This window comes from Urocampus carinirostris, chromosome 2, assembly GCF_059441175.1.
Source record: "Urocampus carinirostris isolate Australia breed hairy pipefish chromosome 2, RoL_Ucar_1.0, whole genome shotgun sequence".
Lineage (NCBI taxonomy): Eukaryota > Metazoa > Chordata > Actinopteri > Syngnathiformes > Syngnathidae > Urocampus > Urocampus carinirostris.
The window spans coordinates 41,181,244-41,198,608 of NC_142350.1; positions in this window are offsets into that span (position 1 = coordinate 41,181,244).

Here is a 17,365-nt window from a genome sequence, read left to right on the forward strand (position 1 = left end):
TGAGATCTAGTCATACCAAATCAATGATTCTTTTAGATCATATGACAAACAATTGAGTCACAGGGTGAATGGGGGAGCAGATTTTAATATAGCAAGAGGACACCATTGTAGAACAAGAAACATCAAACAGACCAGAGAAATATAAACACGATGCAGCAGCTTCTCTTCTCAGGTTTATGGTTGAGTGGTTCACAGGATGATAAAACTCTTTGAAGCAAGGAAAACATTTCACTCAACTGTAGGAACCCTATATAATTCAGACAATTCTAATTCCAATTGTAACATTGTATTGAATAAATAATAAATGTATTTACAATTATCTTATCATAAATATATACCCTCAAATGACACATTTTAATCTACATTTATTTAGATTAATGTTTTCTGTCTGTCAAGGCACACCAGTTTGTGAATATTTTTAAATAATTTCTTCTTATTTTACTAAAAAAAACGAATATAAATAAAAAACACTCAAATATGATTTGTTCTATCTATCTATCCATCTATCTATCTATATTTTTTTAAATATTAAAAACACTTTCCATTTTATTTGTTTTGTTATTTATATATTCAAACTTCTCGGGACTTTTATTTCAGAAGATCTAAGCTGGGCACTGAACTCGGAGAAAATTCTAAAGAAGGCACGCCAAAGAACTTTCTTCTTAAGGAAGTTGAACTCCTACAATTTTCATCAGGAAATCCTAGTTAATTTTTATCGTGCGATTATTGAAAGTGTTTTAGCAAATTCTATTATTCTTTGGTTTGGTCGAATCACAAAGAAAGATCTGTCGAAGTTCAATTCTGTAATCCGCACTGCGGAAAAGATTGTGGGCACCGGTTTGCCATCCCTGGAATCTATATATAATGATAGAGTTTTGAAACGTACCTCAAATATTCTTAAGGATGAGAGTCATCCTGGTAATGATCATTTTCATCTATTACGGAGCGGTAGACGCTTGAAGTAATTCAGGGGTATTAAAAGGTTTACAAACAGTTTTTACCCAAGTGCTGTCCGAATCTTTAATAATTGTAAATTGTAATTTCTGTTTTTCGTTTTATATTCTGAATGTTGAATGTTGTTAAATTTTTTAATTCTTACTGAGCCGAGACAACGAGGCAATTTCTGATGATTTTTATGTGACGATTATTGGTTGAATAAACTATAAACTAAACTAAACTAAATTATACATTTTTCAAAAAACAAACTAAGCTATATTTATTTTTTAAAAACCTGCATTATGAGAAATGTTAAAAATGTGTATTACTAATCAAGCAGTTTTATTGACAATGCACCCCTGCTCTCTTACCATCCTTTCAATTATTACATAACTATAAAACAGTAATTGAAAGAGAAGACTATCTTCCCCCAGCGGACACCAACCAGGGAAAAAGACACACCTTAGCCCAGTTTCCACACACTTGCCTATCCTAGGCCATTATATCGACTCTTCAGACAACACACTGGGGTAAGGTCATATCCAATTCAGTGCCCAATCTTGGTTTGTTTTTGTTTCTGGTTTCTTGTTTGGAGCGTTTGCTAGTAGTTTTGTGACCCCTTGTTTGTTCGTTACTTTGTTCCTTGCACATAAGGTTCCATTTAGGCCTTTGTCCTGGTTTGGGCATTTCCCTGATTAGTTTGTTCCCTTTTTTTCCTGGTTTCTGTCATAAAATACCGTCGTTATTTTAAGCACTTGGGTCCATCCTCCAAAACTTAAGAACATTCACCTTTTGGAGAAGTAGACCTTTGCATACATATAGAAAATACATTGTTAAATAAGGTTTTTTATCATGAATATTGATATTCTCTGTCAAAAAACTTAATTTGATGTGTCCTAGCATCTCATGTGAATGCCATTGTAGTCAAGTCAAAAAAAAAAAAAAAACAGGAATCCTAAAGCTTATAATAGGATTACGGTTTGCTGTTTGTTTGGTATGGATGGCAGATTAAGTGGAAAACCCGGGTTAAACGCCAGGATGATGAGCACAGGCCGTGTGGTTATCACTGTAGTTAGCAACAGCCACAGAGTGAGCTCATTTGCATGAGGAGATAATGCCGGCATTGTTGTACGAGTGTTGATGCTAATTAGAGGTTGTGCGAATACTGTTATGATGAATTAAACCCTTCATCATTAACACTGAGAAAACTCACAAATGATTGGACGGGAGGTGGGAGCCGGGTGATGGGGACCAAAAACAAGAGCTCGGATGATTATTTATGGGGTGTCACGCTGACTGACAAGCTCACCGCCAAACGGGTGTCAAGGGAGGGGCGGCTTCCGCTTACAAATCGACGTCAGAAAAGCCGCATACTGAAAAGGCTTATATGTGTGTGTGTACTCAAAGTCAACATGGATAACAGAGCTCTGTATACATGTTTTTTCTGAATTCTTCATATGCTTATGTATGTGATATCCAAGATGTCTTATTAACAGTGTTGGACGCATTACTGGAAAAAACTAGTTACAGTTCCTAGTTACTTTTTTACAAAATAATTCAGTTCCACCTTGTTAGGAATTAAACTATATTACAAATGTAGCATTTACCAAACTGTTCGGATTAGTCATCTGACTCCAATAACCGAACACAAACTTTATTCTCCTAATAATGCATGCTCGTTTTCTTAATTTTAGGGAAACATATTGAGAAGTGACAGGCTTTTCCACACTGGGGCAGATTGATTTTCTTAATTTATTATTAAGTGAATCAATTTTTGCCAAATTATTATTGAATTAGTCTAATTAGTCTTGTTAGGCTTCTCATCTCTCGTTCTCTGATCTGTGTTATTCCGTCTTCCGTCTTTTTGACACGTCGGGCATCGGCCACTCCCGTGGGGCTTGCTGACTCCTCCCCTGGGCGTGCTGACTCCTCCCCCTGGGCGAGCCAGGAACTCCCCACCTCGTCTGACCGGTGCGTCACGAAGGCCCGCCCCCATGGGGTGGGTCAGGTGCCAACGTCCCCTCCTCCTCGCCGCAAGACGCCGCCACGTCTACAGGACTCACAACAAGAAAGCTTGTCAGAAACCTTGTCTCCTTTTCTCGCGTCACCCCTTGTCCTCGTTCTCGTTTTTTTGTAAACTTAATTCTTCTCCATGCCACACTGACCCCAAGCCTTCCCTGTGAAAAATCCCCACTGAATTCAACAAATGTAATTTGTATTATATTAAATCCCTTATAGTCAATTAAATAAAACAAAAAAATCCTTCAACCTCCAGATTACTGACACCAAATAGAGCACCAAATAGTAGTGCGTACTCTGAAAGTATCTATATAGTTACAAATTGTGGACCACATAATGTTGTTTTAAGATACCCATGTACTAAAGGAAGAGAAAAAATGTTTCCACCAACCCGAGGAAGCAAGAACAGGCCAGGAAGGGTCAACAGTGGAGGAAGCTGTCCAGATTTCTGCCCTCGGTGGTGCTCCGACAACCCAGGAGGGTGAAGGGACAGTGTCTAATCTTTAGTGCCACCCAGTGGTACAAAAAACTGTCATTCAATAAAAATAAATCTTTATTACAATACTAGGAAAAATGCATTAAACGTTATTTCTGTTTTCATTTTTATTTAAAATAAATAAATCATATGTTGAGAAATGTAAATTCATTTTACTCCTTAGAATCCCCACTCAAGGCAGCGCCATGTTTGTGTACCGTATACTGTAACATCACTGTTCGATAAAGCTGTTGTTTTAATCCATCAGATTCAAAGTTGGAGAGTCAGCATCTTCTAGCAGGTTTAGGGACATGTAACCATTTTCATAAACAATGATTGGTAAATCCACCAAAGCCATTAAAAATGAGCTCAACAAAAACATTGTGTAATGAATGCCTGATCTCAGGAAGCTAAGCTGGTCCAGCTTGGTTAATACTTGGTTTTAAGACCACTTGGGAATTCCTGGTTCTGTAAACAGAGGAGTTGGTGCATGCTCTTCTGTATAGACTTTTCAGAAAGCGGGCCAAATTTGACAGGATGAAAATGTGTAAGGGCCGACTATTCCAGGTGGCCGTTAAAACAGCTTCCAGTTGCTTCAACTTTTCACAGCGCTTTTTGTAGTCATCATTTTTCATCTGAAAATGGCTATTTAATATTATATTCTTTGGAAACAGGCACAGTCTCTTGGCAAATTAGGCAGACGTAGTTGTTTTGGATTTCTTTGAAAAACGACTTCATTTTTCACTTGTCCTGAATGCGGCGGCACTCTAGTTCAACTTTCCTTTTTTATTTACAGTCGACATATCATATATGGGGTGGGCTGAAAGCCAAGGTCAAGGTGGCCAATGAGCTGCTGCCATCAACCGGTGAAATGGTGATTATTTTTGGGAGGGAAAAATCAATTTTATATTGCATTCAACATTACTGTCGGGCCACATATTAATTTTATGAGAGAGGCCGTGCGCTAGTTAAAATTGAATCACAGGCCATAAGTGGCCCACAGGCTGGACTTTGGACAAGCCTGCCCCAAGTGGATGACATAAATTGATTTATCGTTATTATTTTATTTACTAACTCTGAAGCGAGCAAGCCTTTTGTATTCGGGAACCGGTTTTGTCAACCCGAGCCGAAATCCAGGTTGGGAGTAAATTGTCAATTATTACGTTCGGGTTCGGCAGGGCCAGGCTTCTCTCTTGCTGAATTTTTAAAAATTATTCTCCAGTCGTTGTTCTTCTCTGTCTATGGTCATACAGTTTGACATAGATTTTGTTACAAAAAACAGGGTTAACATGTCATGTTTTCGCGCGGGGCCCTTTGCATCACCCCACATCCCCTGCTTATGCATTCCACTTTGCCAGCTTCCTTTACAGATTGGGCTCAGCCTCGATGGCGTCAATATCACTTCTCCTCTCCCCGAGTCCTCGCAAGTAAAATTGGAAACTTCACTTCCACGAATGAAACACAACTAATTCAGACTGGAGCTGAAGTTCTAGGTGTAAAATGCACAGCCCACCAATGTTAACGTACCAGAAAAGTAGTTGCGCTCCAGGAACGCATTCTTATGTAATGCGCTAGACCCAACACTACTAATTAGGCAGAATGGCATTGACGTTGGGTTCTTATTATGTGCCATAAATGAGGAGAACAGTCCCTTCACCCCCCTCACTCTGTGAGCCGGTCCTTCAAAAATATCATTGACTGAAGAACCCTAATATATGATACGGTTAAGTTTGGAATTACGCAATGCGATGAGGCATGGGGAGGCTCTTGAGTAGGGGGTACAAAGGGAGCTGGTGCTAATTAAAGTCAGCTCGGTGTCAGTTCTAGTGGATAAACACTTGAAGGAGCTTTGCAGATAGACGAGAGATGCCTTTGTGTCAGACGAAACTCTCTTAGGTGGAAACACACTGCAAAGGGTGACAGTCCCTGGGGAAAAATGTCTGATGAGGACCATGTCTCCGTTTTTTAAAAGACAGAACGGGCCTCATTAAGATCCAAAGTCATATAGATATGCCCTTTGTCTAGTTTTATAGCTGGCAACATCCTCAAAAAAATGAAAAGAAAGCTTATCAAATTTCTAGCTAACTTTTGCTACTAGAATTGGGATTTTTGACATGAATAAACACATACTTTTTGTCACGACCATAAGTATTTAGCAGTCAAATAGTCTCTATCACTAGAACTAGTCATTAAACCTTTTTGATAAAAGTGCTTGTGACAATCTCATGGCCCAGTAAAAAAGTGGCCCGCAACTTCATTTTACAGTGCCTTGCATAAGTATCGGCCCCCCTATTAACTCTATCCTCCCAGTCCCTGCTGAAGAAAAGCTACCCCGAGCATGTTGCTGCCACCGCCATTATTTACAATGGTGTTTTCAGGGTTTGTGATGTTCAGGGTTACTCTTCAATTTTGGTTTCCTCTGAACAGAGTACCTTGTTCCATGTATTTTTTGTGTCTACCATTTTTCTTTAAACCCTAAACAAGACTTTTTATGGTGTGCTTTCGGAAAGGCCTTTCTTCTTGCCACTCTTCCATAAAGTAAAGATGTATGTAAGTCCGACTTAGAGTTTTCTTATGCACAGCTGTATCCCTGCAGGTTATCCGAACTGATTATGGCACTCTTGGTTGCTTCTCCGAATAGTCTTCGCCTTGTTTGGGCCAAAGGTTTAGAGGGACGGTCAGGTCTTAGTAGGTTCTGCTCTTTCCGTTTGATATTGACTTAGAATTAATGACACACAGTTGCATTTTTCTTCTCATAAGCCATTTAGGTCGACAATCGATCATAAGCTCGGAGGCTTAGATGGTAGGGCGCCCGCTCCGAGACTGGGAGGTCGCTGGTTCAAGCCTTGGCCGAGTCATACCTAAGACTTACAACATTGGTACTCATTGCCTCGGCATTAAGGGTTAGAATTGGGGGGTTTGGTCACCTAATGACAGTTTAGGGGGGTAGGTGGCGGCGCCCTGTTTGGCTGCGGCTGCATCGGCTCGCTACAGTTTAACTGTACGGGTCAGGTGTATCGACATTTCGTCCTGTGTGCATGGTTACAAAGAATGACAATAAAGTAAATTCTTGAAAAATTCTAAAGGATCTTCTGGAGTCAGTGGGCTGAGCTGAGAGAACAGGGGGGCGATATTTTTGTGACACCTACATTTCGGTCTTTTTTTTTGTAATTATAATATTAAATGTCGAAATAAATTGGTTCTCTTTCACAATTGTGCCTAACAGATTGATGATTCCTAGAAAATGTTATTTAGCTTTAAGTTTGAAGCCTGAAAGGTGACAATATGACAAAAAAATCTGGGGGGAATGGGCACTACTTTTGTTGGGCACTGTACGCGAAAATTGAAAATGTCTGAGCATGTAGAGAATAAATGGGTTAAAAGAAGCTCAGCACCTTCCAAATTTGTTATAATTGTATAATAACAATAAAGGCCTATCTTACATTATTTCATTACATCTTATATACCTGTCTGTGTACTATTATGTTTTCAATGCAACTGTCCCTATGACTTGAAGTAATACATTCAGATTTGGATACAATGTTATAGGCTTTGCATACAATGTTTTAAAACATTGAAATCGATGACACTAAAGACAATTCAATTCGATATTACATAAAGAACACGTTACATGTATGTATTTTACATACCATTCAATTACATTTATTAACATTTATAAGTGACATCCAGCCCTCTGAGCGCAGCCATTACGCCGATGTGGCCCTTAGTGAAAATGTGTTTAACACCCAATTTCACATCCAATTTAAGGAAAGCCAAACCCATGGGTATCGCTGGTTGCTCAAAGTTCATGAGTCCACAGTCAGGATCAAAGGAATAATCCAGTGTCTACCGTGACCTTGATGCAGAGCTCTATGTTGAATCTGGTTCATGGTCTGGGGTAGCTCGCTATTTTGATCATCAATCACGATTTCCAATCGTCCACAGGATTAGGGAAGAGAGACAGAGGAACCCTGTACTCATGCCAGCAAAGAGAATATATTCAGTCTTTGTTTTAAAGAATACACTTTGACAACATCGAGCATTCTGCAACTAATTATCCAGAAACATGAAAAGGGCGACTACTCGTAGACCATGATAGTTATAAAAACTGGTAATTTAGGAAATTCAAGTAACTAGACAAAAATACAACCAACAGAAACATAAAATATAAAAAGGAGACCAAAGCAACCTTTTAAAACTACAAAGAAAAATAAAACTCACCAAAACTCATCCAGATCAGGGTTCTCATTCTATTTGAATCACACCGTCACCGCTAGACTCAACAAAGAAAAGGAAAGATTTGGTTTTCCAACTACAAGCAATGTTGTGCTAACAATCGCTATCATAATCGCAAGTCTGTTTGTCATTTCCTGCCCACAAAATCGATGATGAAATACTGGCAATTGACACTTGCTATGATGTCTAATATGTCGTTTATGATCTATAACTCATCAGGATTATATCTAGCTGACGCTGTATAGAGCAGTGAGAGTCCATGCACTGTTTTGTAAGGCTTTGTTGTGTATTTAATAAACATGGACTCCCTAAACAAGCAGTGGTGCCACCAGGGGGTGGCCAAGGGTGACCACGCCCCCCCCTCTAAATTTGTTGGCCACCCGGCTTGCATTTCATCCCACATGCACAGCCAGGCAAGCCGTTGCTCCTCACCTTTGCTGAGTCAACAAGGCAAAAACACTGCAGTTAGGAGAAAAGGTAGAAGCCAATAACAGCGATGATGTGTGCAGTCGTGTCAGGACCTACTTGGGCAAAAAAATAGCGCGACCCACTCGCGTTGTGCGCACTGACAGCAACGATTTAGTGCACCTTATGCGTAACATATTCATAACACAATAAAAACAGAATTGTTGCGGAACTCAAAATGGTGACTGGACAGTTATGGACTTTGCACATTAAATCATTAGTAACATCAAATATTACACATTACACCAAAGTATAGCAGTAGCTTGTCCATAAATATTTTAGATAATTTCCCCCTGACCTTCTCACTTCAATAACCCAGAAATACGGCTTTTAGTTTTGGTGTGCCGCTCCAATTTTTAAATGACCCCATCTGGCCACCCCTATGAACAATTACTGAAGGCGCTGCTGTAAACAAGTGCTTTCACTTTCCAGTTTGTTTGCAGATGTCTGCCTTGCGTTCGTGATGATTTTGGGATACGTGGCCACGAACAGTAGCCGAGAACTCAGTTCTGGTTGAAGGCTAAAAATGAGTGGCTGCTGCGGCTAGAAAGAGGGGCAGTGCCTGTAGGCAACACTGACCCGGTTGTCCTCCTCCAACTGTCTGCTATGAATCGTCAATCCTTGCTTCAGGCTATGAAGATACAATAGGGGAGGTTGGGCGTTTGCCTGGGGACGGGGGTGGTGTTGTTAGAGGCAGGCTGATTGCACAAACGACTCATTTTTCCCGCAAAAGTTATATGAGTCGATTCTCTGAAGTGCAACATCTTACACTGCTTAATCCCAGTCAAACAAGGGGTTAATGGGGTTTGGGGGTATAGGTTGAAAGATGAAGGGGGTTGGAATGATGGCAGGATGTGATTGTTTTTGCGCTTTTCCCTGAAGTGCAGGCAGTCCTGACTAATTAGTTGTTTTTTTTAACACTGTCAATGAATAATGGCAGTATTCTCATTTTGAAAAAAATCCTTTCATCCATTTGTTGTACAGTGTCTCCTTGCGGCTAAAAACATCGAACCAGCATAGCCGACAGCTGAATTCAGGACCATCCATCCATCCCTTATCTGCACCGCTTATCCTTAGTAGGGTAGCAGGGGGTGCTGGAGCCCATCCCAGCTATCTTCGGGCAGTGGGCAGGACACAAAGACAGGACAACTCACTTGCTCCTTCACACTTTGGGACAATTTGGACGGGCCAATTAACCTGACATGCGGGGAGGAAACCAGAGCACATGGAGGAAACCCATGCAGGCACTGGGAGAACATGCAAACTTCACACGGGGAGGTTGCGGTAGCTAGACTTGAACCCTGAACCGTAGGGCTGTACGCTAACCAACCTTCCGCTGTGCCGCTGAATTCAGGACCATTTATATTACAAAAAATGATGTTATTTTGGTCGTCCTGTGCCATCATACGACAGGAAGATTATTGGTTTTACAAAAAGTGATACAATGACAAGACAAAGTGCTATTCACGATAGGCTAATACATTTTATATATGAACAATACTAGTGTCATTTAAAACATTTTAGAAATATGGGAAATATCTGTAGAAGTATTAAGCTCAAAATATCCTAAAAGCATGAAAATTATGAAGAGAGGTGCATATGTTGGGGGGCGGAGGCTGGGGGAGATGACAAAATGCTCCATTGGGGAATCACATATCAGCATGTAAAACATGGGTCTGGAACTCTGTGATTCCCCAGCAGGCCAAATGTGATCCGCAGCAAGATAGAAAATATGAGATTTTACTGCTGTTCGTTTAGACATAAACATTATTTCTTGATGTGTTCAGTCTTGCTTGAGTCGTGACACCAGTGCCACAACATTTGTCACACTCATCATTTCAACTTTTTTGCTGCCAGTAAATGATAACTGTATTCTATTTTTATTATGAGACGCCTTTAAGAAAGATTGCATAAGATGTCAACTCATTATTTTGATTATTATACCTTACTGTTGTTCATTGTTCTGACTACAGACGCTGCCCTACTTACGAACGAGGTTCCAGACGATTGTTCCTAAGTTGAATTTGTTCGTACGTTGCTCCAGTGCTATATTTTGTATTGAATGAAACGTTTAAGGTTTATATAAATATGTTTAAGGCTTGTATATCCATCCATCCATTATCTGCACCGCTTATCCTCAGTGGGGTCGCAGGGGTGCTGGAGCCCTTCCCAGGTATCTTTGGGCAGTGGGCATGGGACAGCCTGAACTGGTTGCCAGCCAGTTGCAGGGCACACAAGGACAGACAACTCGCTCGCTCATTCACACCAAGGGACAATTTGGACCGGACAATTAACCTGCCATGCATGTTTTTTGGAATGTGGGAGGAAACCGGAGTGCCCGGAGGAAACCCACGCAAACACGGGGAGAATATGCAAACTCCAGACAGGAGGTTCGATCTCATGACCTCAGAACCGTGCCGCACACGTGGTAACCACTGCGCCGCCGTGCTGCCCAAGGCTTGTATAAGTAACCTGGATTGTTTTAAAACTGAAAAATAAACGCTTAATTAAATAAAATTCTCTACAACATTACAAAGCAGGCTGAATGATAAAGCAGAGTACTGAAAACAAACCTACACATACATACCTGTCAAACTGTACGTAAAGAAAATATGTTTATTATGCATTTTAAGACGTGTACGACGTACAAGAAAATCTGTACGGAAAAATGCAAATTTGTCAATTATGGGTACCATCCGGTATACACCGACTATCACGAATCGGCAAATCAGTCAAGTCAAACGAGTTTGCCACGGTAGCCTCTATCTCGGTATCGTTTTTTTTGGGATGCAAACAAAGCGAGCGGTTTGATGCTACTGTGCGCATGCGTCTGCCGCCTGGGGATTTCCCATCATGCATCATTCTGATCACACGTGAACAAAGCAAAAGCTGGATTGGGTTGGCTCAACGACCACTGTGCTGCCCGCTGACGTCCCGGCCAACTCAGGTAACTTGCCCAAAATAACGTACTCGGTCCGTGGATTCAGCGTCACGCAACTCTTGATTTTTACTGTCCCTACCTTGTCTGGAATGCAATCACCTCTCCATCTCTCTGTGTTAGAAAGCGTTGACAGGAATTGACTGTGGTTATCGGACAGACCGTTGTCAGGAGTGGAAGCCTACATTACATTACAACATAGTTTTGAATTTTCTTTGGATACAATCATCAAGTCGCAATGTGAATTTCCCTTCGGGGATGAATAAAGTATCTATCTATCTATCTATCTATCTATCTATGGCCGAACCTGAATTAAATCATATCATTCTGATTTGAAAACAACAGAGTAAATTTGAGTAAATTTGAAATACATGTGGTCTTAAAAAACATCGGATTTCATGTGGTAGTTGTGTAGTGAAAGGAAGTCCGTCTCTTTCTAGAGAACCGGCTTTTTCGGCTCAACTCATTAAAGAGAGCCGGCTCTCAAACGACTCACTTGCTTTAATGCATTATATTAAGAATTATTATGTTGTATAAAGAAGTTTAGAAAAAAAGGAAGTATACAAGGAGAACATAAAAAAAGACTTGTTTGTGGTTATTCCTTTGGTCGGTATTTTACCAACAATAATTTAATGCATAAAATTAATTAATAATTTTAATGAGGAAATGTACTACTTAATTATTTTTGCACGTATTTTTTCCTTCTACAGTGAACGTCCAAGCTCCTTATTTTTTGAACCTTTTTTTATGTCGAGCAACTCAGTATCTCACAACAAAATGTTATCTAACAATATATATGATATAACAAATCACATGTACAGTATAACATATGAAACTACATAAAAAAACACGGTTGAAAAAAATATGGTGTAAGATTATTTTGTATTTTGTAAGGGAAAATACCAGTTTGTAAGGGCATGGAGCCGTGGAGGTTGACAGGTATTCACATAAGGCGTTGACATTATATGGTCTGTGAAGCCACTTGAGACTCATTGTGAATAAGGGATATACAAATAAACATGACTTGTCTTGACTATAAAGATAATGATAAATAAAGTTAAGTTTAACTTATTTTTGGAAGAGTTAGGCAACTTCCTTCTCTGTGGTAAAAAGTGGACAAAAAAAGCAATTCAACCATTTTCTCAACCACATCAAGCTTTCTTTTTCCACTTTCATTTCAGAAGAAATGGCTTGCCTCTTCTTTAAGCTTTACACCAACCATTTTAATGGATGCAAGCGATATCAAACAATAAAAATGTCAGTGTATATTACACACAAACCAGGGTGTAGAAGCCGGATTTTTTCTTTGGGGTGGATGCTGGATGACCTCTCACAGCGCCACACGCCAGTAGCGGCGGAAAGAAGCACTACAGTAATGTCCTCTACCAAGAAAAAATGTTCGTATGTACAGTTGTTGGTAACTCAAATGTTCGTAAGTAGTTTGTATTATGAACGGTTTAAATTATTGTCGGCCTCTTATGTTGCTGTTTAGACCCTTTAGGACAGATCTGCTTTCGTAACATAGGGAGTTTAAGAAAAAGAAAGTGCCCAGGGAAGGCCTTTTCGAACAGGTTGAAATTTCTTATGTGAGGTTTTGGCTCTCTCCCGTGTTCTTTTTGCAAGATCAAAATCAATTGTTCCTCTTGTTGGGGTGCCAACTAAACTTAAAACTTATCAGAAATAGTCATACCTGTCAATTTAAACCATTTTATCATAATTACATGACTTTTTTGCCAGAATATTTCAATGCCACCGTGTTAGTAATTAAGTACAATTTCCATTTATCATGCAGTGTTTGCCAACTGTGTCGACCACTATGTTGTGGACTTTCACCACACATTGTGTCCTGAATCCTGATTGCCTAAACACTCTCTCAAAGAAAAGGTATTTGTAAAAAAAAAAAAAAAAAAAAAAAAAAACTACTAATAACTACTTTTTAAATACTTGTACAGGGAGTGCAGAATTATTAGGCAAGTTGTATTTTTGAGGATTAATTTTATTATTGAACAACAACCATGTTCTTAATGAACCCAAAAGTCTCATTAATATCAAAGCTGAATATTTTGGAAGTTGGAGTGGGGCTTTTTTAGTTTTAGCTATTTTAGGAGGATATCTGTGTGTGCAGGTGACTATTACTGTGCATAATTATTAGGCAACTTAACAAAAAACAAATGTATACCCATTTCAATTATTTATTTTCATCAGGGAAACCAATATAACAGCTCAACATTCACAAATATACATTTCTGACATTCAAAAACAAAACAAAAACAAATCAGTGACCAATATAGCCACCTTTCTTTGCAAGGACACTCAAAAGCCTGCCATCCATGGATTCTGTCAGTGCTTTGATCCGTTCACGATCAACATTGCGTGCAGCAGCAACCACAGCCTCCCAGACACTGTTCAGAGAGGTGTACTGTTTTCCCTCCTTGTAAATCTCACATTTGATGAGGGACCACAGGTTCTCTATGGGGTTCAGATCAGGTGAACAAGGAGGCCATGTCATTAGTTTTTCTTCTTTTAGACCCTTTCTTGCCAGCCACGCTGTGGAGTACTTGGATGCGTGTGATGGAGCGTTGTCCTGCATGAAAATCATGTTTTTCTTGAAGGATGCGGACTCCTTCCTGTACCACTGCTTGAAGAAGGTGTCTTCCAGAAACTGGCAGTAGGACTGGGAGTTGAGCTTGAGTCCATCCTCAACCCGAAAAGGCCCCACAAGCTCATCTTTGATGATACCAGCCCATACCAGTACCCCACCTCCACCTTGCTGGCGTCTGAGGCGGACTGGAGCTCTCTGCCCTTTACCGATCCAGCCACGGGCCCATCCATCTGGCCCATCAAGACTCACTCTCATTTCATCAGTCCATAAAACCTTAGAAAAATCCGTCTTGAGATTTTTCTTGGCCCAGTCTTGACGTTTCAGCTTGTGTGTCTTGTTCAGTGGTGGTCGTTTTTCAGCCTTTCTTACCTTGGCCATGTCTCTGAGTATTGCACACCTTGTGCTTTTGGGCACTCCAGTGATGTTGCAGCTCTGAAATATGGCAAAACTGGTGGCAAGTGGCATCTTGGCAGCTGTACGCTTGACTTTTCTCAGTTCACGGGCAGTTATTTTGCGCCTTGGTTTTTCTACACGCTTCTTGCGACCCTGTTGACTATTTTGAATGTAACGCTTGATTGTTCGATGATCACGCTTCAAGTCAAGTCAAGTCAAGTCAAATTTATTTATATAGCCCTTAATCACAAAAATGTCTCAAAGGACTGCACAGGATTACAGTTACAAAATTACACAATTACCTGATCTTAAACCAGCATGCGGGCAAGGAAAACTCAAAAACCTCAGTGTGAGGAGAAAAGAGAAACCTTGAGAAAGGACCTCACATGTGGTAATCCCCCTTCCAGGATTGACCAGGGTGAATTACAATTAGCATTACTGTACACATAATAGTAAACATAAGGTAAGATGTTGAAAATGTCCGGAAAGTGCATGACATCAACGACGCCCCCAGCCTGCAAACCAGTCCAGAAAGCCTATGACGGCCACGACGCTGCCTCCCGTCTCTGCCAGCTGGTAAATGCAGGGGTTGACATGCTGCAGGTCAGACGCCGGTCCGCTGACCCATCCCAAATCATCCTTCTCCTTCGTATCAGCCAGGCAGGCGTCGGAAAAAGACAGGACAAAACAGAATATGAGGTGGGCATCAATCATATGCTTTGGAATAGAAGTGTGTCTTAAGCCTCGATTTAAAAACTTCCGTTGAGGTTGCAGATCTTATCTCCAGAGGCAGGGCGTTCCATAACACCGGGGCCCGGATGGAGAACGCTCTCGAGCCCGCAGACTTCTTGGCTCTCGGAGTCACAAGTAGACCGGCATTTTCCGAGCGCAGACTCCGTGCAGGAACATAGGGGGAAATCAAATCGGAGAGATAAGAGGGTGCAAGCCCATGCAAACATTTATATGTTAATAAGAGAACCTTAAAGTCACATCTTAAGTGGACTGGGAGCCAGTGCAAGTTGGCCAATACAGGAGTAATATGCTCAAACTTTTTGGTCTTAGTCAAAAGTCTAGCTGCCGCATTCTGAACCAGCTGCAAACTTTTAATGCTAGACATCGGGAGACCAGAAAGCAATACATTACAGTAATCAAGCCGAGAAGTAATAAACGCATGAATTAAAATCTCTGCATCTGATTGGGACAGCATCGAACGAATCTTCGCAATATTACGGAGGTGGTAGAAAGCTATTCTAGTAATATTTTTCACGTGTAACTGAAACGACCGATTAGGATCAAATATAACACCTAGATTTTTGACCGAGTCACTATGGGTGATATTACATTTGTCTAGGTTCAGGGTAGTGTTTGAAAACAACTGACGACAGTGAGCTGGACCAATAATCAACATTTCAGTTTTTTTCTGGATTAAGGCGTAAAAAATTATTTGACATCCATCTTTGAATCTCAGTAAGGCAAGCCTCCAGATTTCTAAAACTTAAATGTCCAGTTTTTTCCAGTGGCACATACAGTTGAGTGTCATCTGCATAGCAATGGAAACTAATATTATACTTGCGGATAATGTCACCAAGCGGGATCATATAAATACTAAAAAGAAGGGGGCCAAGTACAGAGCCTTGAGGAACACCACAAGGGACATTAGATTGTTTAGAGGTCAGATTGCCATAGTTAACACATTGCATCCTGTCTGACAGGTAGGACCTAAACCACGAGAGTACAGTTCCTGAGATACCAATGCGTTCTAGACGAACCAATAATATGTTGTGGTCGACCGTATCAAAAGCAGCGCTGAGATCCAGCAGCAGTAACATTGATGAGGCACCAGAATCTATTGTTAAAAGGAGATCATTGGTTACTTTAGCAAGGGCTGTCTCAGTAGAATGATTTGCCCTAAATGCTGACTGGACAGTTTCAAAAAGGTTATTTTCTGACATGAAGTCATTTAGCTGCTGTGCAACGACCTTTTCAAGTACTTTCGCAAAAAATGGCAGATTTGACACTGGCCTATAATTACCTAGGCTTTCTGGGTCAAGGTTAGGTCGCTTAAGCGTGGGTTTAATGACGGCAGACTTGAAGGCTACAGGAACAATACCCGAGGATAGCGATATATTAATAATATTTAAAACTGATGGTCCTAAGGGGCCGGTCACACAGACATTTACGGCTGAATCACGGCTAAAATTTTGCGTTTTTTTTTTGCCCGTGGTTGCCCGGGATCGAAAATGCGCAAAATTTGACAACCCGCCGTTCGTCTGTGGTATGGCCGGAAAAAAGACGCCGGCGACTGTTCCGCTTCCTCTCATCGCGTCATTTGCGCGTCATTTCCGTGTTTAGACCACGTGTATAAATACTGCCGAGCAATCATAACAGCGAAGTCCCGCGAAGCTAAAAATAGCAAACTCTGGCACCGAAGAAGAGGCCAACGACGAGGTCCACGACCAAAAAGAAGAAGCAGTGTGCCAAGAAGCCCAAGTCAGGAACCACAGTGGAGGTGCAAGCTGTCGTCCATTCCGCCGCTGAATGTCCGAGTGCTCGTGGCGAGTTCGTGGCCAGTCCTGCTGCGAGTCCAAGAGATGCCGGTCTAGTTGAAGAGGAGGAAAAATCTCTTGATAGTAAGAATAATTTATGTTATACTTTCTAAAAATTTTAAATCTTCGTCAAACAATTATTGTTAATCAAAAATACACTTTTACTAATCTGGCTTTTCAGGTGTTACATCTACTGCCACCACTGCGCCCACCACCACCCCCGCTGCCAACACTGGGGAGGGTGCCATGCGAGTGGAGGATCCTGTGTCGGAAGAGCCTGGTACTCCTAAATTCCCGGGACCCACCCCACATCAAGAGGAGGAGGGGGGGCAAGAGCCAGGTCGCAATAATAAGAATGGCAAGGGCAAGAGGAAGGCCGATGGTGCTCCAAAGCAAGCTTGGAGTCTCCCCGACCAGGTAGAGCAGGATCTGGTTGAGTGGCTTCAGGGCAACCATTACCTTTGGCTCCGAAGCACCAAGGACTACCACAAGAAAAAGTCAGCGTGGGAGATGAAAGCACAGGAGATCGGGGTCTCGTACACGCATCTGCATAACTGGTGGAAGAACGTCAAAGATTAGTTCGTAAAGCTATCCAAGAAGACGAGTGGCCAGGCAAAAAAGCAATTGACGGATAGGGATAAGTGGGTGCTGAAGAACATTGCCTTCTACAAAAGTAAGTACATGTTATCACATTTATTTGAAAAGTTTTGAAATGTCACTAAAATAGTTAAATATAGTAATTTTATTGTATGAAT